At 46.5% G+C, this 10514-nt stretch overlaps 1 long non-coding RNA gene across 1 annotated transcript; it reads right to left on the bottom strand.

Annotated features, from left to right (window-relative positions):
- Positions 1-3633: 3633 nt before the first annotated feature.
- Positions 3634-6595, bottom strand: LOC132531558 (uncharacterized). Its single transcript, XR_009544129.1, has 3 exons — positions 6389-6595; positions 6079-6209; positions 3634-3766 (listed from the first exon to the last, which is right to left on the bottom strand). It is a non-coding gene; the product is annotated as an uncharacterized LOC132531558 (long non-coding RNA).
- Positions 6596-10514: the final 3919 nt, after the last annotated feature.

Below are 10514 nucleotides of genomic sequence, written 5' to 3'. Positions count from 1 at the left end.
GAATAAAATAAAAAAGTAAAATAAAATAAAATAGTTATTAAAATAAAAAATAATTATTAAGAAAAATATTTTTTAAATCAAACAAACAAAAAAAAAAACCACAGATGTACAGAACCCTAGGACAAACGGTGAAAGCAAAGCTATACAGACAAAATCTCACACAGAAGCATACACATACACACTCACAAAAAGAGGAAAAGGGGAAAACATAATATATCTTGCTCGCAAAGTCCACCTCCTCAATTTGGGATGATTCTTTGTCTATTCAGGTGTTCCACAGATGCAGGGTACATCAAATTGATTGTGGAGATTTAATTCGCTGCTCCTGAGTCTGCTGGGAGAAATTTCCCTTTCTCTTCTTTGTTCGCACAGCTCCCAGGGTTCAGCTTTGGATTTGGCCCCGCCTCTGTGTGTAGGTCGGCGGAGGGCGTCTGTTCTTCGCTCAGACAGGACGGGGTTAAAGGAGCAGCTGATTCGGGGGCTCTGGCTCACTCAGGCATGGCGGAGGGAGGGGTATGGATGCGGGGAGAGCCTGCGACGGCAGAGGCCGGCGTGACGTTGCACCAGCCTGAGGCGTGCTATGCATTCTCCCGGGGAAGTTGTCCCTGGATTCCGGGACCCTGGCAGTGGCGGGCTGCACAGGGTCCCAGGAGGGGAGGTGTGGATAGTGATCTGTGCTCGCACACAGGCTTCTTGGTGGCGGCAGCAGCAGCCTTAAGGTCTCATGCCCATCTCTGGGGTCCACACCTTTAGCTGCAGCTCGCAGCTGGAGGTCCTTTAAGCGGCGCTCTTAATCCCCTCTCCTCGCGCACCAGGAAACAAAGAGGCAAGAAAAAGTCTCTTGTCTCTTCGGCAGCTCCAGACTTTTTGCCGGACTCCCTCCCAGCTAGCTGTGGCGCACTAGCCCCCTTCAGGCTGTGTTCACGCCGCCAACTCCAGTCATCTCCCTGCGATCTAAGCTCCGAAGCCCAAGCCTCAGCTCCCAGCCCCCGCCCGCCCCGGCGGGTGAGCAGACAAGCCTCTCATGCTGGTGAGTGATGGTCGGCACCGATCCTCTGTGCGGGAATCTCTCCGCTTTGCCCTCCGCACCCCTGTTGCTGCGCTCTCCTCCGCGGCTCCGAAGCTCCCCCCCCTCCACCACCCACAATCTCTGCCCGCGAAGGGCCTTCCTAGTGTGTGGAAACTTTTCCTCCTTCACAGCTCTCTCCCACTGGTGCAGGTCCCGTCCCTATTCTTTTGTCTCTGTTTATTCTTTTTTCTTTTGCCCTACCCAGGTACGTGGGGAGTTTCTTGCCTTTTGGGAGGTCTGAGGTCTTCTGCCAGCATTCAGTAGGTGTTCTGTAGGAGTTGTTCCACGTGTAGATGTATTTCTGATGTGTCTGTGGGGAGAAAGGTGATCTCCGTGTCTTACTCTTCCGCCATCTTCCCCCTCTCTTCGGAGATAGGGTCTTTAAAGAGGTAATTAAGTTACAATACGGTTGCAGGTGTGGGCCCTGATCCACTATGACTGGTGTCCTGATAAGTATAAGATGAGGAAATTTGGACACAAACACACAGAGGAAAGACCATGTGAGGACACAGTGAGGAAGTCGCTATCTACTAGCCAAGGAGAGAGGTCTCAGAAGAAACGAACTCTGCCATCACCTTGACCTGGGACTTCTAAATCTCCAGAAATATGATAAAATAAATTTCTGTTGCTTAATCCACCGAGACTGTGTAACTTGTTGTCACAGCCCTAGCAAACTAATACAGGCACATTTAATATTCAAGTTTGAATAATTACTAAGTATTTATCCCACCATTATAAAAACATCTCTTTTCCTTCTCTCTGGGCACTACTTTCATGAAAATTCCAAGAATCATAAGGACACCTACTCTGTGCAAATAGTCAGTCCTGGTGACCAGTTTTACAGAAAAAAAATGCTAGAAAATCTGACCAGTCCACCAGAGGGCCAAGTGTACTGCTACTATGATTCTTGGACCACACACACGGTATTTGTTGAAAGCACGTGACTCAGAAACAGGGGTCATCCTTGTCCATGGATCAGAGCTTATCAATGGTCCAGACACCAGCACCAGGTGGCCCACACTCCCGGGCCATTGTCACCAGCATTGGGGTGCTTGAGGCATACACCACCCAGGCTGGTCCCATAGGACTTCTCAGGATACAGAGAAGGAGGAGGACACGGCTCCCTCCCTGTATTATGCCTGCATACGGTGGTTCCACATCATTCAATGTCTCAGCTCCCAATGCTGCCATTCCTTTACACAGCACTTTCCTCATGCACTCAGCCATTTTCCCTAAGGCACTTGCACTGGGCCGAGGTGACTGAGTCCAGGAGGCTCCAGACTCAGCCACACACCCTGACCTGCATCCTGCCCCACACGCTCAACTTCCTGGCCCTCAGGAGAAAAAGCAGCCCTTCCCTCACTCAGTCCAGAGCGTGCCTGTGCCTGCCTAGTATTATTAGTCATACTATTTTCAAGGGGAAATCTCACCTTGTGAAATGAAACGTGACCTGGTGAAATGAAATAAAAGCAAACCAAATCCTGCCAAGTAAAAGGAGGTGTGTTCCATAACTAAGTAAAATTATTTCAGGAATGCAGAGACAGATAAATATTAGGGGAAATTTTTAAACGACATATCACTAAGTCAAAGGGGAAAAAAAATCTTAAAAGATGAGGAGGTGACTTCAATAGCATTTCTAATTTATAACACTAACCACCACAACAAAAACATTTTATAAACTAGGAATGGAAGATTGCTCCTTGATATGATAAAAAATCAAAATTGTCCCAAGCCAAATGGCAGTAATAGCTAGTTAAAAGTAAGTGATGTTCCCACTTAACAAAATAATAAGACAAGGCTACTTGCAATCATGGTCATTGTTTATAGTGTTCTAGAAGTTCTAGACCTGTACTGTCCAAAATGATAGCCACTAGCCACATGTGGTTACTGAGCACTTGAAACAGGGCTCATCTGAATTGAGGTGTGCTGTACCAGATTTTGAACACTTAGTATTTTTTTAAAAAAGAGTGTAAAATACCTAATTTTTAATTTTTGTATTGATTGAGGTTGAAATTTTATTCTGGGTATATGGGGTTAAATAATAATATATTATTGAATGAATTTCATGTTTCCTTTTACTTTCTTTTACCGTAGCTACTAGAACATTTTAAACTACATATATGAATGGCATTATATTTCCATATTTCAGTGCTCTTCTAGACAGTGTAATAAGGTAAAGGAAAAGAAAAAATCTTTAGCCACAAGAAATAAGAAGGTGCAATTATTACTGTTTGAGGATTAGATGACTGGGTAGATGAGAAGTTATTACACATTTTAAAAAATAATTATTTAGAAATTAATGACTACTTTCTATGCCAGCATTAGACAGTTAGAGAATATAATGGAAAAATGAATCTCAAATGTCCACAAAATATATAATATACTCAAGAATAAATTATATGTAAAATGTAAGACATTTTTATAAATAAATAGTTTAAAATGGCTTTAGTTTCTCCTTTGCAACTGTTTAGGGAAGAAGTAAAGATGTTCTCAGAGAACACTAGTCTGAACTGAGGCCCCCAACTGAGCAAACAGCTGTACTCACCTGACTGCCAGTCTGTAGTGGCTGCTGAGGACCAAATATCCGTGTCCATCAAATATTGTAGAACTCACAGCATACAAGTTCAGCAATGACCTTGTTTCTGGCTCCATCTTAGGTTTCCTATCCTGATGTTTCTTTGCTTAATCATCCAAGCACTGCATTATAAAACATGATACATGCATCAGCTATAATTATACACTGACTTCATGGTTTGTTTTTTCTCCTATTCCTTTAACTTTTTAATGTAGGGCTGGTCCTTCCCCTTCTCTCAAATGACATTTCTTAGTCATCTTGTATCACTTCTTCAGGGACAACTGTAGTCTCTGTTTCTGCACCTCTGCCTTTTCATCTGAACAGATACCCCCTTTTCATTAGAGGCATTTGAAAATGCAACTCTTAGGACTCAATCTTGACAAATATTGCAGAGACAGAGGGACATTTTAACCTTTGACTTGTCAAGGGTAGTCACATCTACACTGAGGCTTAGTAAGGATGTGAGAACATTCCTTACTAAATAAATCTTTTTCTGTAACTTTGGATGCTAACTTTAATGTCATTTAATATAGGAGGAAATTTGTATATGATTTCTCTGAATCCTTAATAGCCTAGGTTTAATAGACTGGAAAGGCAGGGCAGGGAGTCACATATCCTTGGCAGAGGATATAGGACTGTTTGGAGAAAACCTGCGAAAAACCCTGAGAGCCTCCAGGACCCAGTACCTTTGCAATCTGTCTGGTTTATTATCCTGGCCTGGAGCTTGGGACCTCTTACCTCCCAGGTAAAAGACTCCTTTTGGCCCTGGGGACAAGGACAATAGCCCTCCAGAAGCCCAAGGGACAATTTACAAAGGCCCAGGGCTTACAGAGCCTTGCAGTGTCTCTCCACTCCAGACATGAAATAGGGCTTCTGATCCAAGGGCCATCCCAGGGAACTACTGGGAAGACGTGAGGATCTAGGCTGACAGGGGAAGTGTGCCATTTCTTAAGGCAAAAAGCAGTGGAGAAGAAGCAAATATGGAGGATAAGGAGTTGAGTTTGGGACATTTTTTTTTACTTATTTTTGGCTGCATTGGGTCTTCGTTGCTGCACATGGGCTTTCTCTGGTTGTGGCAAGCAGGGACTACTCTTCATTGCAGTGCATGGCCTTCTCTTTGAGGTAGCTTCTCTTGTTGCAGAGTACGGGCTCTAGGGTACACGGGCTTCAGTAGTTGCAGCACGCAGGCTCAGTAGTTGTGGCGCACAAGCTTAGTTGCTCCGCGGCATGTGGGATCTTCTGGGACCAGGGCTCGAACCTGTGTCCCCTGAATTGGCAGGTGGATTCTTAACCACTGAGCCACCAGGGAAGCCCGAGTTTGGGACGTTTTTATGTTGACGTAGAACTACCAAGCGAAGATATATTAGTAGGCATTAGGATCTGGAATTCAGGAAAGACATTAGCCTACAGACGCAGATGTTAACAACTAAAAACGTAAGTCCAGAGGTATTTGATATTTCTCTCCAGGAAATCATCGAGTTTTTCATTTTCAGGAGCACACAGAGGACATGTCTTGGATGACACAGAGGAGATTTTAGAGGAACAGCACTGAACCTCTCTTACGATGCAGGTGGAACTTCTGAGTGTTATGTGTCCATTTTCAACTACTGCATAACAAATTATCACAGACTTAGCAACGTGAACAATACACATTTATTATCTGACTATTGCTGTGGGTCAGAGTCTGCGTGTGGCTTAGCTGGGTCCTCTGTTCAGGGTCTCATAAGGCTGCAGTTGAGGTTTTAGCCAGGCTGTGTTCTCATCCAGAAGCTTGAATGGGGAAGAACCTGACTCCAAGCTCACTCAGGTTACTGGAAGAATTTATTTCCGAGGGCCCCAGCTTTTGCTGGCTAATGGTTGGAGGCTTCCCTCAGCTCCTAGATGTCACCCACCATTCAGAGAGGCCCACGTGGACTTCCCCAAAATGGCCACTTACTTCATCAAAACAGTGAATGAATTTGCTAGTAAGACAAAGCCTCATATAATGCAATGTAATCATAGGAGTGACATCCATCACTTTTGCCATATTCAGTTGGTTAGAAGCAAGTCAGGTCCCCCTATACACACTCAAGAGGAAGGTATTATACAGGACACAAACAGGAGATCAGGACCATGGAGGGTCAACTACCTCAGAATCTGTCTGCCACGTGCTGCGTGGATGGGAGAGGCATTGAAACAGAGTTGAAAAGCCATCTCCAAGGAGCAAACATATAGCATGGGAGGCACAAGAACATTCACCACATATTCTGCCATAGGCCACATAAAAGGTGCAAAAGACCACAAATGTAGGCAGCTGCACATATCAACCACTTATTAAATACATTCATTGACATATTCTGTTACGAGGGTCCCTATGCTATACTTCAGAAGGTTGAGAGCGAGAGAGGGGGGAAGCAAACAAGCTAGGCTGACGATAACCCTCAAAACATATTACCTGGGATATTCTGGAGAGATCTGATCGGCATAGGCATCTGAACGTTGAATAGGCATGGTGATCGGTCAAAGAATATCTTGGTTGATTTATTTCCCCATCTTCCCACTAGGAAGAACGGAGTTGATGCAACTCTAGAAAGAGGAAATATTTGAAAACTTCTATAACTCAGTAATCAAAACCTACATGAAATAATAGATATATGCCAGGTGCTAAGCAGTTTATCAACAACCTGCACTGAAAGGTGTCTAACTGCTCAACACAGGAAGCTCTGGCCTGGGTTGTTGCTCCTGTGCCCTAACTAGCCTCTCACCTCAGCACCTCCCCTGGAAGAGCTGGCCAAGACTCTCCAAAGCTGCCAACATGAGGGGGTGTGCAGTTTCATCTCCATCTTGTCTCCACCAGAAGCACGCCCATGACACTGCCATCTGCTCAGCAACATGGCATCCCAGGCACCAGGGACCCCGTTCGGGACGTGAAACTGGGTACAGGGCCATTTCCTCTTGACACCTCAGAACTCATCTCCCTTCTGAAACAAGGACAGACATGCCCGATTTATCAGGGACCCAGCGAGCATGGAGGCAAATCTTTGTTCTCAGTAATTCTGAGACTTCAAGGATATTTGGTAGCAACCGAACCTAGCCTGCCTGAGCAACTGTTTCTGCAACACCAAACTCCATGAGGTTGTTAATGGTGAGAAGGCGACTCTTGCTTCATCACAAACCAGCAAGAGGACGTGCCCATTTCTGCTTGTCCAAAGAAACAAGCATGTCAGGAAATAACAGCTCTCCCAAAAGGGCAGATGGGCAGCTTCTCCACCCCGCCCCTCCCTTTCCGACCCCATCACAGACAGGAGAAAACATTCAACCAGCCAGGCCAGGGGAGGTGATGCATGGAGGAGAGATGGATAAAAATTTCATTTCAGGCTTTGAAGGTGTACCCTTTGGATGCTCCTTGTCCCATTGTTTTGTTTATTTTCTTGCAGGGGTGTTTGGGGAAGCATGATGCTGTTTTGCAAAAAAGAAAGTACAGGATTTCTGAAAAGACAGCCCCGGGTCTAAATGCTAGCTTTCTCCACGTATTCTCTGCCCACCTTTCAATAGAACAGTCTAATCCCCTTAAATCTGTTTCCTCATCGTCTTAGAAGGGAACATTTAAAAGGTACTTAATCTCACTAAGTTATTGCCACGGGAGCATGTTGAGACCCAGCATTGCGCAGAGGCATCCTACACTCCGAAGGACTGCAGAGCTGAAGCCAGCCCGGGGTCCGTCACACCCATGTTAACACTGCACGCCTGGAAACTAAAACCTGTGCTGGGAAAGGGACTTGGCCAAGTTCTCTATGCCAAAAAGATGCCACATGGGGTACTGCCTCCTGCCCAGGCCTGCCGGAGTGGGGAGACAGAGCTGAAAAGTAAACTTCAAAAAACCAAGAAAAGAAAAAGAAACAAACTCCTCCGCCTTGCCTGGGGGTGAGAGCCTTGCGGTTCAGGTGGGACTGAAGAGGGTGGGGCTTTTAGCGCAGGCGCAGGACTGGTCAGGTGGTGAGTCCCAACCGCAGCCAATGAGAGCTCCCATCCAACCTGCAGCCACCCTAGGTCTGCGTGACTCCAGGGGTCCCCTGCTGCTGGGCATCCGAGTGGCCCATCACCCCAGGCTCTCAGACTCTGTTCTGAAGGAGAGAGACGGTAGCAGAGCTGGTGGAGTAGCAGTTTCAGCAGCTCCCGTGCCGATCGGCAGGTCTGCGTCTCTGTATCGGGGCGGCCCCATCTCTCTGTGCATCAGGAAGCGCATGGACATATTTGTTTACTCCATTTGCCGATATGCAGTTTGCACAATATTGAATCTGGAAAGGACACTGCATCCACTGACAGGAGTTTTCCCAGCTGTTAAAAGAAAGAAAGAAAGGAACCAGCTTTACATTTTTTTACATTTTGGAGTAAAAATAAAGACACTCTACCGTGTGCCAGGCTTTCCGATGGATGGTTCTCGGGGCGGGGAAGGCCACGTCCGTGGTCAGGCCACGCTCCCAGATCCAAAGTATTGTTGGATGGCTTTCTCATAAACACTGTTGGCAGCTCCAGGGACGGCTCTTTTGGTAAAAAGGATGTGCTGGAACGAAACATGGGCCTCCAGCCAAGACACATTTCTTCCTATAAAACAGAAAACATGCACATGTCAGGATGCAAGAAGCCAAAGCCTCTTCAAGAGGGGAGGCGTCCTCCTCCACAGCATCCCAGGAGAACGGGGGGAACAAGGCTGAGCTGGGCTTTGACCTGAGATGCGTGGTAGGGAGCAAAGAGCTGACTATGTATTCCAGTCCTCCCCATCCCCCCACCTCTCCAAGCCAGGCCTTCAATCAGATGCCTTCTGTCAGCTTGCTTATATCCTCAGATTGGTCTAAACGCCTAGCTCCAGTGTAAGGCATAATGAGGCCCTCCAAATCTGTAAGAGCAAAGACGCAAAGCACAAAGTCAGGGTAAGTGGAAGGAAGCCCAGGAGGGGGTGTTCTTCACAGACCCTGGACAGCCATTCCCCTGGATACTCTCTTCTCACTCAGACCACACTCAGACCCTTCTCATCACAGATCCTTCCAGCCTCCTTGGCAGGCTGTGGGGAGCTGCACAGAAGCACTGCTTGTCCAAACATCATTCTACACGTGGCACAATTCCCTGGACCCTCCTACCCAGAGTGGGGTCCTCGGGGCACCGTCAGCCTCACCTGGAGGTTGGTTAGAAATGCAGAATCATGACGCCCAGGTGTTTCACAGGCACATGGAAAGTTTTACAGGCACTGCCTGGGGGCTTCCTGGAGCATCCTCCTAACTGGACACATGTGCGTCCTTCAAGGTCCTCCAGCAGAGAAGGATGGACAATCGGTGAATCATGAAGTGACAAAGCCCCTCCTCTCACAGCACTCCCAGGTCACGGCCTGGGTGTGGATAAAAGGCACTTTGGACTATAGATCCCACAGCCCCCAGGACTCCAGTTTTCCCAGCCACCCAACCTCTACAGTAGGGGAGCATCTGCTCACACTTTCCCCTCACCATCTTGGAAGAGGAAAAACGGTAGAGCTCAATTCCAGGATGATTTAAGACATCAAATGAGAGTTAAAAAAAAAAAATCAGATCTGGGGTTCTTCATTGTGAATTTTTTACCCTTTAGCCAGAGTTTGGCTTTACCTGCTCTAGGGACAAAGGAGTCAGGTCCCAGGCAGCCTGGGTAAAGTTGGAAATTAAGGGTGGTTGTGTCCCTTGGGTGGACATCTGCAGGAGCAGTGGCCGATCGTGAAGCCCAGTTCTGTCTCATCATTTGGCTCTTTCAACGCTGTTGCTCTAGTCTGGTCACTGAATCTGGAGAACTTATGAGCTCATTCCTGGGCAAATCACCAAGCCCTGCAGATAACTCAACAGCGAGCTCCCATCAGGAGCAAAGTCGCCCTGCACACCAGCAAGGCTCACCAACCTGGATCCTCCCTCAACATCCAATGTGATGGTGACATAACCACCCAGCCCCTGTGATCAGTAAGCACAACCGCAGGCCTTCAGCGCTTCTCCGGGAGAAGCAGGGGCTACCTTTCCCTCCCGGTTTTGGCCCTCAGGACCTGGTCCATAAATATTACGAGTATCTCACCTTGTATGATGTGTGTGGCAGTTGGAAATGTTTGTTCTGCCGCCACAGCTGCTGCTTAATGCTTACATCCTGTAAGGATAACGGGAACAGAACTGTATTTACTATCAATATGCTATTGGCGTGTGCTATAGAGAGTTTTCGTTTGGCATCATACACATAGATTATAAATTGCAGTTTTGGCCCATCACATCCAGTTGCCATTGGTCATGCCTGGAAACTAAAGCCTAGGGTGAGAAGGGGACTTGACCAAGTTCACTGTCCAAGTTTTGTTTTGTTTTTAAGGGCTGCAGCAGTCAGAGGGTTATAGCTGTTTAAAATTTTTTTCAGGTTAAAATTACTATAGAAGATTACATTCTATGAAACCGTGTGGATTTGGTTACCTTTTTTCCCATGTGTTAAAGCAGACACAAAATGACTTTCTGAGGAGAATCTTGGTCTAACCCACAGGTACAGCCTGGGTTATCTCCAAAAGGAGATATGAGAGCTTTCTATTCAGGCAGGAGTTCTTGTAAGGTGACACAATTTTGACAAGAGTGTGTTAATCTTATTCCCACCTTGGGTGACTATTAAAACATAAGGTTTTGCACCTACCCACTTCCCTGCAACAGAGAATATTTGCACTCTTAGCAGTTGTCAGAGAATGTAACCTTGAACTTGGTGTCACTCAAATCTCTCAGTTCCTCTTGGTGAGAGGAGTTTTATTTAGAGAGCATTTCCCGAGGGGAACTGTATTTGTTAAAATAATGCTAGCTACTCTAACAGACAAATCCGGAATTCTCAGTGGCTTGACACCATAGGAGTTGGTTC

This window comes from Lagenorhynchus albirostris, chromosome 13 (genome assembly GCF_949774975.1).
Source record: "Lagenorhynchus albirostris chromosome 13, mLagAlb1.1, whole genome shotgun sequence".
NCBI classification, from domain to species: Eukaryota; Metazoa; Chordata; class Mammalia; order Artiodactyla; family Delphinidae; genus Lagenorhynchus; species Lagenorhynchus albirostris.
The sequence above is the reverse complement of the archived record's forward strand: the minus strand, read 5'-3'. Positions and strand labels throughout refer to the sequence as shown.